We start from the raw sequence: 19,336 nt of genomic DNA, 5'->3' as shown, positions 1-19,336 counted from the left end.
CAGCGACCTAGCGAGAGTCGATGCTCTTCTTGCCAAATTAGTGATGTGGGAAGGGGTTGCCTGAACACCTATTGCCTCATTTCCTTTCCACTGGTCATTGATTTTGTACCGTTTCGGTAACAATTGAGAGTAAACACCACCCTCTTTAAATAGAAATCTGACGATTCCTTTTAGACAACTTGGGTGAATTTCAGTGTGATGTCAGATATTTCTGTATGATCTGGAATTTCTCAACAGTGCCTATTTCATTGCTGTTAGTGCAGTGCAAATTGTACACGGTTACTTCTACGATACACTACTTGGCTCTATTATCTTCTAGTTTACGCAACTGAAGAATTAAAATAATAAGGAAATAAACTGAAATTAAAAAACAGAAAATGCTGGAAAGAGAAGACAGTTAATGTTTTGAGCGTATAATCATCTTCAGAACTGAGAATTGAAATGTATCGTCGACCTGTAGGAGGCCGGCCTCTGTTACATCGAGTTGCATCGAAACTACAGCATGAAGCAGGTCATTCGGCCCAACTGTTCTATGCCCGCGTTTATGCTCCACATGAGCCTCCTACCTCCCTCCCTACTTCATCTAACCCCGTCTCTTGGTCATATTGTTGGGAGGTGGGAGAAATAACAGAAAAGTTGTGTGGGGATAACTGTCTTATCAGAGTTATGAATTGTAAAAGTTGAATGGGTCTGATATGGCATTTTTTTGTCACTCGCTTTATTAAGTGTGGTATGCACCTGCGATTATGTTGAACCTATTTTGGTATGTTTTACTGGAGCATTAAATTGTATTGTTACAGTGAACCTGCTTGCGGAGATAACTGGTTAACAGGAACCGCCTGTGGAGGAAACACAATTCGGTGGCAACAGATCTGCTCACTGTGCTGTGCTTCCACACCAATTTTACGCATTCTAGTCTCAGTTTGACTCAAGCAGATTTAATCCAATTATAACCATGGGTTGTGTGTTGGATGGGTTGTTCAAGTCTTAGTGATTTGAGACCAAATCTTGTGTTGGTAGTCATTATTTGGTCAGGAGGATTGTCATGCTTTGTAGCAGCAAGGCAGTTATAAACCACATAGTGGAGGGTGCTCTGTGAGGGACTCGGTGCACTATAGATGTGAATTGTTAAATGCAGTACAAACCTTTTTTGGTTACATTAAACTGATTTAATATCTGCACCATACTCATGCACTGGCTTTTAATTTTTGAATCTTGTATTGGATAACATGTCATTAGATCTGCCTTTCTGCAGCATTCCTGTCTGAGCCTTGGATTATGATGACACTAAAACACCTACTTGAGCTTTATTTTAGGATGCTGACTTCACCATTACAACAGAATCTCAATAAATGCAACTGGTTCACAAAGGACGGGTGCACCAGAACTTTTGTCTGTAAAGGAGAAAAATCACTTGTGTTTTATCTCAAAAGTTTGATCTGATGCTGAGGGCTGAAAATTTGGGAGTGTTCCACCTGTGTTGGGTTAATGCCTGGGTTGAGTATCTTGTGTATCGGGTGGCATAACATGGTGTATCTGGACACAACTATAACAAGGATAGACATCTCTCAGATTTTGCCCTGCCCCAAGTTCTATGTGTATCTCACCCAAGTGGCCATGACCCATCAGTTACTAAATCAGGACTGTGAGCAGATATAAATGTGTAGCTGCTAGGATGGGATGTAGTGCTCTCCAACGCAGGAACGACCTGTCTGGTCCTCTGAAACAAGTAGATGGGAGCGATATCCTGCTTTTAGACATTTCCAGTTGAGCTGGTCATGCAGGCAAACCTTATGTATGATATTCATTTCAAAATACTAATGAGAAGTGTTTGGATGAAGACCAAGTAGTGGTCAAATGTGACTTTTTGATGGACCAGAAAAGTAGTGGAACTATATTTGTTCATGTATATCTATATTATATTTTAAAATCCTGCATCTTCTATTAAAAAGCCTTCATCTTCAGCCTCTGCCACAAACTCTGCACCCTTGCATCCAATTTCATTCCCCTCCCTGGCCACTGTTTCAGGCTGAAACCAGACATCTACAACCTTAGCACCCTTCTTAACCTTCAGCTGTGTCTTCAAACCCCATATATTCTCCATCATAAAGACTGCCTACTTTCACCTCTGCAACACCACCCACCTCTACCTCAACCCATCTGCCGCTTAAATCCTCATCGTCTTTGTTCCCTCCTGACTCGACTATTCCAATGCTACAGGAGATTGACTAGTCTAAATGTTACAAAAATGGTACGTCAAGCAACAACAACAACAACTTGCAAATATAGCACCTTTAGCATGGTGAAACGCCCAAGGCGTTTTACAGGAGCGTTATTAGCAAGCATTTCCTGTCCCTCAAGCTTCTCTCTAATACTGCGTGTTTCACTTTAAAGAAAATTATAAAGAGAAAAATCAATTCTCCAGAAACACACAATACCAGATCCTGGATGTCTTAATTGGCTTTTATATGAACTTATCCAGTGTGTACTTAACCACAGCCTCTTAAATGACTTTTGTATGAGCCCACTGTTTACTAAACATAAATTAAAGGGACACAGACCTACACTTTACATTGTATAATGTTCTGATCTTATTAAGCAGTATATCTTCTGACCTGTGTGTACTACTACAGGAGATTTCATATATCTTATAGCATGTTAAAGGTTTGTGTATAATGCACACTTCCTGTAAGTGTCATTTACTTCCTGTATTATTTTCCTTATCACATTTTGTTGATTGGCTCAAAGTGAAACAGCAGCAAATCAGACAGAACTAGGGAATGTGCAAATCGAAAATGTCTAGAAAACTGCCATTGAAAAACTATGAAAGACTTAATGAAAGGAATCAATTTTGATTGACCAGTCAGGATAATTTGCTAATGAAAGAAAGGAGAAGGTGGCATCGAAACATTTTTTGAAAAAATTTCATCTACCTTTTTTCTTGATGCCTGAAAGCATTAGAAAATTATATATTTCATTATAACATGTATAAATCTATCCAATGAATTGACTTCTGTATCTTTATAATACTTCCATTAAAGTTTTTGCTTTAAGGCCGCAGCCTAGGCTTCGGCTAGATATTTTCCTTTCATAACAGTTGAAGGGTGCTACCAGTCATGTTTGTGGATTCTGAGCCTGAGCATTTTGCAGAAGTTCTCATCGTGCTCAGTAGGCTTCTGAATTGAAGGAGAAGGGTGTTATTCCTCATCCTACATGGATTTGTGAATTTGTTTGCAACTGCCTCTCTGTATCCACTACACTCTCCCAATTACTTGCTGTTCTGCAAATGTTCACTTTCGCTAGCCACCAACCTGAATTCTTGCCACCCCATACTGCCCCCAGTATTGTATCCCCCTTAATTAGTCTCTACCCCTCTTTGCCTCTTCATACTCTCTCCTCGACCTCATGTCTGTTGCTCTACCAATTCCTCAATGCTTTCGTCCTCCAGCTATTCACTACTCTTCCCAAACAACACATTACTCCCCACAATCCGTGACCCAAACAACAATTAAATTCTACAACCCTTATGACGAGATCGATACCAAAATGTTAGCCTGTCATTTCCATCATTTTCTCTTTCATTAACAACTAAACTCTGATCTTCACCTTGTGCTTACTTAACAATTAGAGTTCCTGGCTTTAAAGGAACACACAGTTCCACCTCACTAGCATTTGTGGCCTCTGTGCACAGAAGGACCTTGTATTGAAACTTTATTGTATTGTTATCATAGCAAGCTAATGGTCAATGTCCTATTTCACAATTATTTTTATTGGGAAACCTGCATTGCATTTGCACTGTACACTTGGATATTGGAATCTTTGATCAATGTGGGGAAAACAACCTGTTTTTCCTGTCACTGCTATAGTGGGTACCTTTTGTGTCAATGTCTGACTAGACAATACTGCAAACTGGTAGTAATGGTAGATTAACCTAGTTGGTGCATAAAAATATTACTAATAAAGGTTACTGAAGGTTGCCTTTTTAATCAGCATGTATGACACTATTCGCTTCAGCTGTTACCAAGTTCACTTATTAAATGGGCAGATCAGTAAACAGCAGCATAAACTTCCTAGGGTTCCATATGGTATCTCTCTCCACCTTCTGGAACATTTAGTTAAATAATGGGCAGTCTGCCTGCCTGTGGTTGCAGTGCCCAGTGTCATTGTTTACTTCAGTAACCTGTTTTTCTTGGGGTGGTTTCCACATTAAGCATTTCAAAACTAAAATGGCCTGAGAGGAAGGAAATGCTCCATTCAAAACAGTTTTATTGGTTGATGGGTTACACACACTTTTAGTATTCAAAGTGGGAACTTTTTATTCCTGCTTTTTGTGTGTTGTAAACATTTTGTTTCAAAAATTTGACAAAAAATATTGAATGCTTTTTTTTAAAAAGAAAATAATTGACTGCCAAGTACAGATGAATGATTTGTGTTTCCTGAAATTTGTTTCCTGATTACATTCAACACTGTGCTGTGGTGGGGAAGAGGCTTGGTTCCATTCAAAGCCATAGGTTGCAGTTTGTTTGCAATTTTTCTGCCAATTTTCTCTCTTCATTTCCAGCAGACATTGCTTCCTTGTTGGGGTACATTTTCACAGGCAGCGATTGCCCATCGCTACCTTACCCAATTCTCATTCTTCATACGTGAGCCAGGACAGCAAGTATCGATGGGCCATTCAACTACGACATAATCACAAACCTGATCTTGCCTTCATCTGACATCCATGCGCATTTGCCAGCAGGAGTCACTGGCCGATTTTTTTTTTCTCCCCCCGCCCACCCCCCCTCCCCCAACTCAATTGTATCACCTCACTGCTCCCCTGAAAAAGATCAGCTAACTCAGCATAAGCTGGGACTCAGACCTGGGATCTTCTGCTCAGTGTGTCCCTGTTGCACTTTGTTTTGCTACTTAGCTTTCTAGTTAGATCTGAAGAGAAAGTTGTGAAACAGTTAACCTGCCATATGCTATTGTGCAGTGTCGTCATATTTTTTTCTTCAAAAATATACTTTATTCATAAAATTTGCAGAGGTACATACAATACAATTCAAATCACACTTCAAACAATACAATATGGATCATACAATTTGCAACAGTACATACATTACAATTCAAAAGTCCTGATACAATCAATAGTTACACACCATACATTGTACATACAGTTCATGACACCCTAGGGTTTCTCATTGCATTACAGTCATGACAGATTATAGATACAGTACATTGTGTTAAATACGTTTGTCATTCAGCTCGAGGGGGTTTTTCTCTGATTCTATCCCCTCAGTATACAATGGCGGGAGGGCCCTAAACTGTGGCCTTTCCCCATAGAGCCTTTGTGGCGGTCGCACCCAGCTTCAGTGTGTCCCGCAGCACATAATCCTGGACCTTGGAATGTGCCAGTCTGCAACACTCTGTCGAGGACAGTTCCTTGCACTGGAAGACCAGCAAGTTTTGGGCAGACCAAAGGGCATCTTTCACCAAGCTGACTGTCTTCCAGCAGCAGTTGATGTTCGTCTCGGTGTGCGTCCCTAGGAACAGTCCGTAGAGCAGAGTCCTGTGTTGTGGAGTTGCTTGGGACGAACCTGGACAGATGTCACTGCATCTCTCTCCAGACCTTCTTTGCAAAGGCACATTCCAGAAGAGATGGGTGACGTTCTCATCCCCACCACAGCCTCCTCGGGGACAGCGTACGATGTCACTGAGACGCTGTGTGTGCATGAATGATCTGACTGGAAGGGCCCTTCTCACCACCAGCCAAGCTACATCTTGGTGCTTGTTTGAAAGTTCTGGCGATGAGGCATTCTGCCAAATGACTTTGACAGTCTGCTCGGGGAACCAACCGACAGGATTCACCATCTCTTTTTCCCCGCAGGGTCTCGAGGATGTTCCGCGCAGTCCACTTCCCGATCGACTTGAGATCAAAGGTGTTTTTCTGCACAAACTTTTCTACGAAGGACAGGTGGGGCGGAACGGTCCAACTGGATGGAGCGTTCCGTGGCAGTGTGGCCAGGCCCATCTTTCGCAACACCAGGGACGGGTAGAATAATGTCATCATATACTTATACAGAAACGTCATAAATTGCATCAGAATACTTATGATATTGGCTCAGCTAGCTCAAAGATGAAAAACACCTTTTTCTGATGGTGAGTTTCCTGAGAATCCTTATTAGGTAGTTGAGAAATAATGGCATTTAGCAGTATTGAGGATTGTGGAATGCTGGCTCTATCAATAGCTTGGTATTGCATACCACATTTTAAATAATTTATTTCTCTCTGCTTATTAAGTTAAATGAACTAGGTTATTGGCCCCTGGTGTATAGCCAGCACATGATCTAGCTGCCTGTCTGCTGCTCATTGTTACCAGGCCTCCACTGCCCAACATTTAATTTGGGGGAGGGTATTGTGCCTAATCCACTTAGCTACTGAACATGATGAGCATTTTACAGTTCTGGCTTTTAGATGCAGAGTTTGTATATAGATTATAAGCTCTGGTATGTGTTCATGTCAAAGGTTTCTTTAGTTTCTCACATTTGGGTAAAAAACTACATCTGACCCCCTGAGTTTGGTTAATTCTTGAAGATGGACAATCTGCTGGGTGCCCATTCTGTAGGGCGGTGGAACATCGATGTATAAAAGATAGTACCATTAGTGTGTGCGTTATGTGTGAGCTGTAATCTAACATGTACAGTTGCCTCTGGCCAGTGTGTGGAGTGTTTGTTATACATGTACACAATTGGAGTTCCCTGTTTTTTGATCCCTTCCCTTCAGTACTTTGAACAACTGACATTTTGGCTGTTAGCAAAGAATTGCAGAACTGATGAACCAGGTGAAGCTACAGGGTTCAGTGGGAATTGACTTTCCTTTTCAGCCCTGGATGCAAATTGGGATATTTGATATTACTGCATAGATGTATTTTAAAAGTGCATAGTTCTTTATGATGAAAGCACACGCTTTAATGTCTTTACTCCATCCCCAGCCCACCCCCCCCCCACCACCACCCATGAAAAGGGCAAAAACCATACGACTGGAACATAAGTCAGGAAGCATTTAGCTGTTTAAAGTGTTACTCAGACTGTCCCATCTCCCTAATGCCTCTAATCCTCCTGGAGACAAGTTTGCTCAAGAACAGTTTGTGCCTGCCAGAGGGCTAAATGGCTACCGAGGAACGAAATGGACCAATTCTGTCCAGCAGTACCATATTCACCCATCACCCCTGTGCTCGCTGACCTACACTGGCTCCCAGTCCAGCAACAACTCGATTTTCAAATTCTTATCCTTGTTTTCAAATCCCTCCATGGCCTTGCCCTTCCCTATCTCTAACCTGCTCCAGCCCTACAACCCTTTGAGATCTCTGTTCTTCTCCAATTCTGGCCTCTTGCGCATCCCCAATTTTAATCGCTCCATCGTTGTCGGCCGTGCTTTCAGCTGCCTAGGCCCTAAGCTCTGGAATGTCCTCCCTAAACCTCTCTCTCTCCCTTTAAGAAACTCCTTTAAATTTACCTATTGACCAAGCTTTTAGGCACCTGTCCTAATTTCGCCATACGTGGCTGTGTCAAATTTTGCTTGATAATCGCTCCCATGAAGCACCTTAGGATGTTTTACTATGTTAAAGGCGCTATATAAATGCAAGTTGTTGTTGGAGTAGGATTGTCATGCACACTTTGTGGCAATCTTCCTCCTAAAGGAAGATGGTAGTGGTTGTTGGAGGCCAATCATCTCAGCCCCAGGACATTTCTGCAGGAGTTCCTCAGGGCAGTGTCCTAGGCCCAACCATCTTCAGCTGCTTCATCATTTACCTTCCCTCCATCATAAGATCAGAAATGGGGGTGTTCGCTGATGATTGCACAGTGTTAGGTTGCGCAACCCCTCAGATAATGAAGCAGTCCGTGCCCGCATGCAGCACGATCTGGACAACATCCAGGCTTGGGCTGATAAGTGGCAAGTAACATTCGTGCCAGGCAATGACCATCTCCAACAAGAGAGAGTCTAACCACCTCCCCATGACATTCAATGGCATTACCATCGCCGAACTCCCCACCATCAAATCCTGGGGGTCACCATTGACCAGAAACTTAACTGGACCAGCCACATAAACTCTGTGGCTAAAAAAGCAGGTCAGAGGCTGGGTATTCTGCGGTGAGTGACTCACCCCCTGACTCCCCAAAGCCTTTCCACCATCTACAAGGCACAAGTCAGGAGTGTGATGGAATACTCTCCACTTGCCTGGATGAGTGCAGCTCCAACAACACTCAAGAAGCTCGACACCATCCAGGACAAAGTAGCCCGCTTGATTTGGCACCCCTTCCACCACCCTAAACATTCACTCCCTTCACCACCGGCGCACAGTGGCTGCAGTGTGTACCATCCACAGGATGCACTGCAGCAACTCACCAAGGCTTCTTTGACAGCACCTCCCAAATCCACGACCTCTACCACCTAGAAGGACAAGGGCAGCAGGCACAAGGGAGCAACACCACCTGCACGTTCCCCTCCAAGTCACACACCATCCTGACTTGGAAATATATCGCCGTTCCTTCATCTTCGCTGGGTCAAAATCCTGGAACTCCCATCCTAACAGCACTGTGGGAGAACCTTCACCACACGGACTGCAGCGGTTCAAGAAGGCGGCTCACCACCACCTTATCAAGGGCAATTAGGGATGGGCAATAAATGCTGGCCTCGCCAGCGACACCCACATCCCATGAACGAATAAAAAAAAATGGACCTATTCAAGATCCATCCCTGCACATGAGTGTATAATCTAGGCTGATGTTCCAGTACAGTACTGAGGGAGTGTTGTATTTTGGAGGTGAAATTTTTCTCTTTAGGTGCAGTCCTTCAGATGGGGATGTATTCCTTCAGATGAGACATTAAAAAACGATATCCCACCTGCCTGTTGCTGTGATTCAGATAGCCTTTAATTCATTGTGTGAAATACTTTGAGACGTTCCAACATGATAATGTGACATATAAGTGCTATTTGCTTACAGAAATGCACGTCTAGACAACTGATCCCCAAGTTAAAATCATTACTAGGTTTGCAGACGCCTGCTTCATAGTCATTGATCCTCTGCAAAAAAAATACATTTTGATTTTGTTCATGGTGGTGGAGCAGTTTTACCTTGAGTCCTACAAATTAAATGAAAGTATCTCTTGTTGCCAAACGGTTCATTTGGAATGACTCTGGCGAGGTTCCCTTGCTGTTCACAAAATGTGCCACTGTGAAATTTGCGATGGTAAGAAAGAGCAAGTAAACGCCACTGAGCTGATGCAGCTCACCCTGCTGAGGAGGCAGAAGAAGGCAACCTGAAAGAAACATTCCCAAATTGTGCAAGAGTCTTGTTTGGATTCACAAGTTTTGAAGTGACTTCCAACTGTCTTGGCCCTCTGGAATTCCCTCCCTAAACCTCTCCTCCTCTCTACCCCTCTCCACCTTTTAAGATGCTCCTTAAAGCCTACCTCTTTGACCAAGCTTTTAGTCACCTATCCTAGTATCACCTTATGTGGCTCGGTGTCAAATTTTGTCTGATTATGTTCTTGTAAAGCGCATTGGGACGTTTTACTACATTAAAGGTGCTATAAATGCAAGTTGTTGTTGGATTAGGCTCTGTGAGAGGTTTGTAGATTCAAGATCCATTCCTGCACTTGAGTGCATAATCTAGGCTGATGTTCCAGTACAGTTCTGAGGGAGTGTTGTATTGTTGGTGAAAATTCTTTCTTTAGGTGCAGCCCTTCAGATGGGAATGTATTCTCCTTTCTACCTCTACAGTGAAAAAGGACGAGTATATCACCTTAAATTTTCCAAAATCCTGCAAAGGCAGAGATATATTGGCATAATGGGATATGGAGTTGGGGTTGAGAAAAAAAGAAAGAATGGTCTATTGAAAGCATCTAACCTTTTTATGACCATTCCTGTTATTACTGTATCATCATACAGCCGAGCTGTTTCTCCGCTCTGAAATATGATCCCTGATTTAGGCAAATATTCTTCATTCTCTTCCTCTGTAACATTTTACAAAGTAACTGTTTAATGACTGTCATTTGCCTATCTCTTAGTTTTAGTTCCTTGCTATCAATTTAAGTGGTTCAGCACTTTTGTTTACCCTTTATCGACTGTGTAAGTATTTGAAAAGAATGTTTTTTCTTTTGACATTTTCTGCAATTTAATCACATTTTGCTTTTTAAATTAATTTTTAACTTAACTTCACTTATAGTTTTCCTAATCTCTTTCTCCCCCTCTTCATCCACCCCATCCCACCCTACCAGGTTCTGTGCATTTTTAAATGCTGTCTGCTTGTCCCTTATGCTAATCTTTGAATTCCTAATTAAAGGGGAAGGAAAGTTCAGGGGTAGTCCCTTATTTTATTGACAAAATTGCTATGAAAATCAGATTTGACCACTGGCATAGGGACCTTTTGAGTCTGGTCTCCTTCCCCGAAGTCTGTTCTAATAAAGTAATTGATGGGAAGTGTCCCGCAAGCTGGCTCCATAGGAAACAGTGGGCTGTGGCCCATGAGCCATTCAGGAACTTGCCAACCCTAGGAAACCATGCTACTGCCTGGAATTGCAGAGTACCATGGAGCGTCTTATAAATGCTGACAATAACATTATCATTTAGTTGGTATGGTTCCTTTTGGTTTTGTTAGGACTTTGATGCTTATTTTAGCATCTTTTAATTTGATTGGAGCATATGTTTGTTTCTTGTATTAGTGGTGCCCTTAAAGGGGCACTTGTGCAGATTCTTATTTGGTGACACTGGAGCAATTCAGTGTCACCCTTATTGGTCCGTCAAAATAGGCCCACCCAGCAAAATGGTTTCCTGGGATCGAGCACCAGAATATTGGCTCAGCCTGGTCTACAGTTGTGGATCCTGCTGTTTTCTAGGGAGATGTTTTAGGATGAATGGAGAAACTTCTGCCAGTGATATTACTGAACTGCCCAGGAGGGAGGGGACCCTGACTCATGGGCCTGCATGCTGTAAGAAAATTTACATTTGTTTTTAAAAAAAATCCAGTCTTATTTTCATCAATTTCTAATTATTTCCTGTAAAATGGGGAATATTCTGAATAAAAAAGACTGCCCCTTTAAAAAAGAAAGACAGACTTGCATTTATATAGCGCCTTTCACGACCTCAGGACGTCCCAAAGCGCTTTACAGCCAATGATGTACAATAGCCTCTGTTTTTTCTTTAGCTGTTTTAACTTTATTAAGATGAATTTGGAGTTCAGCCTCTCCAACTGTTTTGTGAATATTTCACACTTTTTCACTGCAGATATCTGATACATTTTTGCATTCCAGTCAAACTTGCCACAGCAAGAACCTCTAATTGCCGACGAGTACCAATCTTTGTCCCTGTTGGAATATTGATTTGATTATTTTGGCCTTTTGAGTGAATTTAATTCTGTAAATTGCTGTGGTGCTGTGTCTGGATTATGTTTAAATTCTGCTTGACACAGTGCAGCTGTTGCTTGTAATAAGACTAGACTCAGCTTCATACTTGTACAAGAAGGTTAGCTTAACTCTTAAAAAAGATAAAGCAGCATAAATACCTGAGGTAGATTTTTGAATTATTCCTGGCTTCTTGAATTTAGTCTATGGCTACCACCTGCTCTTTCTGAGAGATTGATGTCCCTTCATTTATTTTGTACTCATCAAATTTGAAGGCCCTTGGTGTTAAGAACGGGAACACTTTAATCCAGTGTCGATGTCAGCACTCCCAGGTCAGGTGCAGTATAGATTCGATGTAGAGTAAAGTTCCCTCTGATTTGGCTCATCAAACACTCCCAGGTCAAGTACAGCATATATTGGATGCAGAGTAAGGTTACCTCTCCACCGTCCCGTGGTCAGGTAGAGCACATGCTAGCTCCCTCTACAATGCAACAACATTGTGCCTTTCTCACAACCTTAGAAGAGCATCCCTAATGCACTGTACTTTCTAAAATCCTTCACTAAATATCCTTGTGGCCTCGCTGAGTGAGAGAGCCAACTTGTGACAAATTAAGGTCAGTTTTGTGCTGCACAACCTTGTCCACCAGGATCTGGGTTGATAATACCCAAACTTATGTTGTGTAGGTCCTTTACATTTAAATAAAAAAGACTTTCACATCCTGACTCGCACCAAGCCCCATTCACCCATCTCCCCTGTACTCGCAGACCTACATTGGCTCCCGGTCCAGCAACGCCTCAGATTTAAAATTCTCACCCTTGTGTTGCAATCCTTCAAAGGCCTTGCCCTTCCCTATCTCTGTAACCTCCTCCAGCCCAAGAACCCTGCGTCATCCAATTCTGGCCTCTTTTGTGTCCCCGATTTCCTTTGCCCCTCCATTGGTGGCTGTGCCATCAGCTGTCTAGGCCCTAAGCTCTGGAATTCTCTCCTTAAACCTCTCTGCCTCACTGCCTCTCTGCCTCACTGCCTCTCTCTCTTCTTTTAAGATGCTCCTTAAAACCTACCTCTTTGACCAAGCTTTTGGTCACCTTTCCTAATATCCCTTTATGTGGCTCGGTGTCATATTTTGTTTGATAACACTCCTGTGAAGTACCTTGGGACATTTTACTATGTTAAAGATGCTATATAAATGCAAGTTGTTGTTATTGGCATGGCTGAATTAAAACCCTGGTCTCAGAGGTGAAAGGTTCCATTGTGCTAACTACTACACCATTCCATTTCCCCCGCCTCTGCTCCGTTATGGAAAACATTGTGGGGAGCTTCCTTTGCTTGGGCACACCTCGTTGTTCGGAAGGAACGCTCCTTGTCCTGGGCATACTATCTGGTAACGGGGGATTTAGGATCTCCTTTGGCAGGGCACACTCTGGTGCTGCGGGGGCATGCTGCCTTTACCAAAGGATATTTTCTGGTGGCAGGAGAATGGAGCCTCCTTTGGTGGAGCACAAATTCTGGCATGGGGATGCTCCATTTACTGGGGTGCAAATTCTGGTGTGGAGGGTGGGGAAGGCGGTATTCTTCTTGTTAGTGCACATTCCCTGCTGATAGGTTGCACTTCCTTTGAGAGCACACATTTTTGTATTGGGGCTACTCCCTTGCTGGAGCACACTGGTATTGGGAGACACTTCTTGTGTTGATAAGGGAATGGTGTTTCCTATAGTAGGACACACACTATTGGGGGAAGGGCACTCTCTTTGTTCTAAGTATTAATGGGTTGTAATGGAAAATGTTATTTTTCAAACCATCTGTTTAATTCAAGCTTGCAGGAAACTTCTGTTTAAAAAAATTGGCACCAAATGTAATACAATTTCATACAGTTATCAGCATAAAACCCACATGGCACCCTCTGCAGCAGATTTTACTTGCAGTCTCAGCAATTTCTATGGAGGCTGTCACAAGTACATTTGACCCAATTTAAAAAACAGGAACAGACCAGTGCTAGACATGTGACTATGGTATTTTAGGCATTGATGTGCATACTTTACAATATCTGAGTGTGTATTTACACTATCTGGGTTTTTCCATTTAGGATTCCATGGGCTGTTGCACTCCACGATTAACACAGTAATTGCTGTGTGGTTGTGATTTATGGTGAAGTCACTATTGATATGTGCAGGAATCTCAGTAAGGAAATTTGGAAAGGCTAGAGTTTGCTTCTCATCCTCTGGAGTAAAGTAGGGTTTCCAACACTGGTTGGGCATATTCCAGGAGGTTTTGTAACATGACCTCTAACTGCCTCACCCTCATGCTCCCACCATTGGCTGCCCAACACATCCATCCTCACGGCACTCCGTTTTCCCTCGCTAATTGGAAAAACTCTTCCTAACCCAATTTGGATGGTTCTTGACTGTCAAACAGCCATTTTTCCCCATCTCCAATATTTTTATATCTAATAAACGAATGTTGAAATAAAATGCCAAAAACAAAGTTTTTTTAAATACCCCTATAGTTTTTCTCCCAGGGTTGCTCGCAGCAGTGTCTGGGAGATCAATCTTTAATTCCTGGAGACTCCAGGACAATCCTGGAGAGTTGGCAACTCTAGAGTAAGCAGACTGATCTGATGCTCTATTCTCGCATTCACTGGAAAGAGCGAGCACTGTGCGCGAGCAGACTGCAACAGTGGTTGCTGCCCTCTTTAGTGAAGGAGTGCTGTTGTGCAGTGAGTGAGTCGTGTGATTTAAAGGGTTAATCTGAAGCTCTGCTCGGAAAAGAGTTGTGTCTTTGTTTAATTAGGCTCCTGGTATTTGGTTTGATCTTGTACAGTGTTTGATCACCTGGAAATAAAATGCTCTCCATTCAGTTAACTCTAAACAGAAGTTCAACAAAAGCTTTGGATCTGACGTGTGTGATGTGCCTTAGTTGCTCTGCTTGTTTGAATTTTTGATGATAGGAATCTGATTTGGGTTAACTCTCATGTTGGCAAAGACTTGCAAAACCAGGAAAACAAAGCCAAATGTTTCTAATCTGTACACTCCAGAAGGGGATATTCTGAGTCATACTCTTGTTGGTATTAATGTAGTCGGGGGAGGCAGGTCTGAGATCCAAAACTTCCAGAACTTTCTTTACCAGAAGAGTAAAGCCACAGTGAATTGAAGCAAGACCTCATTTTAGACTTGATTGTCTGGACTGTGTGTTGTCACTGAAGAAATCACCACTAATAAAAATAACAAACAGCAATTGAATAACAGATGAATTTATTTAGCTATTATTTGGAAAATAAAAATATTTATTTAAAGGGGCAGTGGGTTTGGCAAAAAATGTAATTGTTGCCATGCGTACCATTACTCTGTGATGTCACAGGATGAAAAGGATGCTTAGCTCTTTGACTTTTTCCCCTTGCCCAACAGTCTGCCTCAGACGATACCTGTTTCATTTGTAATCCCTTGCTGAAATTAGTCCTCCATTATACTGGCCATCTGGTACTATTTACTTGGAGCAATGATGTCACAATCAGCTTTATTATCCTTTCACCTACATTATATGTCTGCTGCACCTCTAATTAACAAGTGGCTGTCAGTGAATGTGGAGCCTTCAACTCTGCCTGGGTCTTTTGATAAAACTGCTCAAGCTTCAATATCTTGTTTTATTGTCAGAACTGTTGGATTGAATTGCAGTCTCATGGTCAGCTGTAGTGTGATTTGTTTTGGCACCTGAGGAAGACTGGAGTTTGTAGAAGAGCTTTTGTTTCTCCTAACCATTTGTTAAAAATGGTAGGAATTTCAGCACAGATGGAGGCCATGAGAAGTTCCTGGTATCTGGTATCCATTTAGTGAGGGCTGAAACTACATATTACATAGAATTACAATAGACAGGCCATTCGGCCCAACAGACACGAGCCTTCTCCCACCTTACTTCATCTCACCCTATCAGCATATCCATGCTTTCCTTTCTCCCTCGTGTACTTATCCAGCTTCCCCTTAAATGCCATCCATGCTATTCGCCTCAACCACTCCATGTGGTAGCAAGTTCTACATTTTCACCACTCTCTAAGTAAAGACATTTCTCCTGAATTCCTTATTAGATTTATTAGTGACTATGTTATGTTTATATCCTAGTTTTGGACTTCCCCACAAGTGGAAACATCTTCTCTATGTCTTCTGGTATCAAACCCTTTCACCTCCTAGCCTTCTCTTTTCTAGAGAAAAAAGCCCCTTCCTGTTGGTCTTTGCCGATGGCTGCACCCTCTCCGTTCTGGTATCATCCCTGTAAATCGTTTTTGCATGTTCTCCAGTGGTTCTATATCCTCTGACACTATTTCCTTTCCTATTGAATTTTTATATCTATAATATAGTGCCTCTGCTATCTCTTCGTTAGCTTCTATGAGTTGCCAATGACCATCCTCTTGTTACAGTTCAGGATTTTTCCTGGCACTTAATCTGTGTTCATGGCTAGACTACAGTGAGTCCTTTCTGAACCAATCCTTATTCACCCACCATGTATGGGTTAGCATATCAGGTTTAACAACTAATCCCTCTAATTGCAGTAAGTCACTTACTGGAGCAGATGTGGCATATCCAAAACATTCTCCTATCACCTTAAAAGGTGGAAAATAACATGTCACCAGACCAATGTGTACACGCTAAAACTATATTTGGTAAATTTATTAATTTGCAATTTAATATACAGAAGCAAAATACACCGACTAAAAAAAATACAATGACAGGTTTGAACTACTTGCAATTCTTTTCAGTAAGCTCTTGAAAATATGACTTTGGAGGTACATTACATGAGAACAATCCCTATTGGCATGTATAGGGATTAGATGGATATAGAACTGAAGACCCCAAGAAAGTCTGCGAGCTATAAATGCATCTTCTTCCTTTTGAAGATCAAATGATTTTTATTTTTCAATAATCATGTTAAACATTTCTTAACACTTAGTCAGATAAGGAGTGAACTGAGGCTTCCAACCCACCCAATGGTCAGTTTTTGATACCTTGATTTTAGCTGCTTAGCAGTATTGTGCACATTTTGTGGTGAAGGGCCATAATTCTTGGCTATTGCCAATCTGCGTCAGAGATCACTGGACTTAATCAAGTGAGGTGCGTCCCTATGGGGGGAGAGTGCACTGCACGTTGGAAATCAGAAACTCTACCTCTCTGGATTTCTTAGCAGCTTGATTTGAAGACTCTTGAGCATGATGGGTTTCTGTATGAGCTATGGTATTGTAGAGGGAGTGATCCCTCTAGAAAGTGGACAGAGGAGCAGAGGGAAATATATATTTGGTGGTTGGCTCACTCTGTAGGTAGTGGAAATTGGAAGATGATGATCTGATAAAAATGGAGGCTGGTAGGGTGGATGGTGAAGACCAGGAGGGCTCTGTCATAGTTGAGAGGGGAGGGGGAGGAGGTTAGAACAGAAGTGCAGAAGATGAGATGGATCCAGTTAAGAGCCCTGTTGACCACTGCAGAGGGAAGTCCGTGGCTGAGGCAAAAGGGCATTTCAGGAGCTCTGGTGCAGAAGGTAGAATCATCAAAGCAGATGTGATGGAGAAGGAGAAACTGGGAGAAGGGGATGGAGTCTTTACAGGGTAGGGAAGGAAGAAGCAGAGGGGAGATGAGAAATCTCATCATAACTATATTCCAGTATTTCTACTTTTATGTGAAGGAGGGGACATCAGCCGTTGACACCCTGATCATTCACTGAACAGCAACCTGAAGCTGTATTACTGTTTGACTTGAGATTATTCTCTCCCTCTAATGTGGACAACAGCATACAAGTCTGAAGATGCCACGAAGTGGGTTCAACATTAGCGGTTCCTTTAGTAATAAAAATGGAAAATGCTGGAAAAGCTCAGCAAGTCAGGCAGCATCTGTGGAGAAAGAAAAAAAAGTTAAAGTTCCAGGTCCAGAATGAAAGAACTTCGACCTGAAACTTTAACTCTGTTTCTTTTTCCACAGATGCTGCCTCGCTTGCTGAGCTTTTCCATCATTTTCTGTTTTTATATCAGATTTCCAGATTTGAACTGTTCCTTTAGAACTGAAATGATAATGCTTGGATGTTTTAATGTCAGAAAGTGGTACGACTTACAGGTTCAATATGTTGAAGCCTGATTGTGCTTTATGTCATGCCGAATATGTCACCGCTCAGAAATGCATTTTGTTATGGCAACACTGCCATCAGTCTTTTGTGGAACAGGATCTGAGCGATTAAATCTGCTCTTTTTTCTTGTCTGTGCTGTGTTCACATTGGCACTGTGACGAGTTGATTCATCGTACTTTGAGTTAACAGATAAAGTTTTCTGATCTATGCATTAGTGCTAATACCATTGGTGAAGCAATTACTATAAAATGTATTACCTGCATGAAAATAGAATTTGAGACTTCCTCATAAAGCCAAAATACAATGAGTTGAATTTCTTCCAGTTCAGTCCTTGCCTGCTGGGGATGTAACCCATTAGAAATGAACCATAGAGTGTGGTAACCTCGGCCTGTGTGTTCCTTCCCGCGGCCTGTAGAACCATAGAAAAGATACAGCACAGAAGGGGGCCATTCGGCCCATCGTGTCCACGCCAGCTCGAGGAACAACCAGGTGCCCATTCTAATCCAACCTTCCAGCACCCGGTCCGTAACCCTGCAGCTTACAGCACTTTAGGTGCAGGTGCAGGTACTTTTTAAAAGAGTTGAGGGTCCTTGCCTCTACCACCAATTCGGGCAGCGAATTCCATACACCCATTACCCTCTGGGTAAAAAAGTTTTTCCTCATGTCCCCTCTAATCCTTCTGCCAATCAGCTTAAATCTATGTCCTCTAGTTCTTGAACTCTCCGCTAGGGGAAACAGGTACTTCCTGTCTACTCTAGCTGGGCCCCTCATAATTTTGTACACCTTAATCAAGTCACCCCTCAGTCTCCTCTGCTCCAAGGAAAACAACCCCAGCCTATCCAATCTCTCCTCATAGCTGCAATTTTCAAGCCCTGGCAATATCCTTCTCTGCACTCTCTCCAGAGCAATTACGTCCTTCCTGTAATAGGTAGGCAAGTGTTTCACGGCTCTGCATTAATGCCGGAGGGAGATGGGTGGAGGGGGGGGGGTCACAAAATAGACTAGAGTTGGCAGATTGAAAAGTGCAAGCTGGGACACTGGGAGGAAATTGCAGAAATAGGGTGAGGCAAGGCTGTGGAGGAATTTGTAAATAATCAATATGTTGGGGGACAGGCAACTGATGAAGGTCAACGAGGACAGAAGTGTTAGTTGCGTGGGTCTTAGTATGGGATAGCATATGAATGATGAGGTTTAGACACATTGGGGTTTGTGTAGAGAGGAGTTCAGAAAACCAATAAGAGTTTTGGAAAAGTGTGGAAAGGCATTGTTAGGAGCTTCAGTGACAGTGGGGATGAGAAAGGGATAGAGATGGAAATAGGTTTTCTTGGTGATGAATAGGATGTGAGGTTTGAAGCTCGATTAGGGTTAAATAGGACATTGAGGTTGCACACTATTGGATTCAGCCTAAGTGAATAGTGGGAAGAAAATGGCATCTGGGCAAAAAGAAAGAAAGACTTGCATTTATATAGCACCTTTCATAACCTCAGGAGATCCCAAAGTGCTTTACAGCCAATGAAATGCTTTTGAAGTGTAGTCACTGTTGCAATGTGGGAAACGCGGCAGCCAATTTGCGCACAGCAAGGTCCCACGAACAGCAATGTGACAGTGCGGAGTTTTTGGTAGGAGCCGAACAGAATGACAGAAGTCAATGTTAAATGGGAAAAAGCTCTGCCTCATCCATGACTTGATGTCATACATGGTAACAGTTGTGGGGTCAATGTGGTGGCAGGGAATTAAAGCTTGTTGTCTTCAATTGACTCTCTGTAGACATGGGCCCAGAAATTTAGCCGCACAAACCCCATTTTTTTTGGGCGCTAAATGGTCTTCTGAGCCTGCAATATGGCGGGCAGGAAG

At 42.4% G+C, this 19,336-nt stretch overlaps 1 protein-coding gene across 5 annotated transcripts in view; it reads left to right on the top strand.

Annotated features, from left to right (window-relative positions):
• Positions 1 to 19,336, top strand: part of arhgap17a (Rho GTPase activating protein 17a) — a 108,290-nt gene that overhangs the window by 1,445 nt on the left and 87,509 nt on the right. The gene's annotated exons all lie outside the window — the stretch shown is intronic.

The sequence above is a fragment of the Heptranchias perlo genome, chromosome 22 (genome assembly GCF_035084215.1).
Source record: "Heptranchias perlo isolate sHepPer1 chromosome 22, sHepPer1.hap1, whole genome shotgun sequence".
In the NCBI taxonomy this organism is placed as follows: domain Eukaryota; kingdom Metazoa; phylum Chordata; class Chondrichthyes; order Hexanchiformes; family Hexanchidae; genus Heptranchias; species Heptranchias perlo.
Note: the sequence above shows the minus strand (reverse complement) of the source record. Positions and strands in the feature narration are given on the sequence as shown.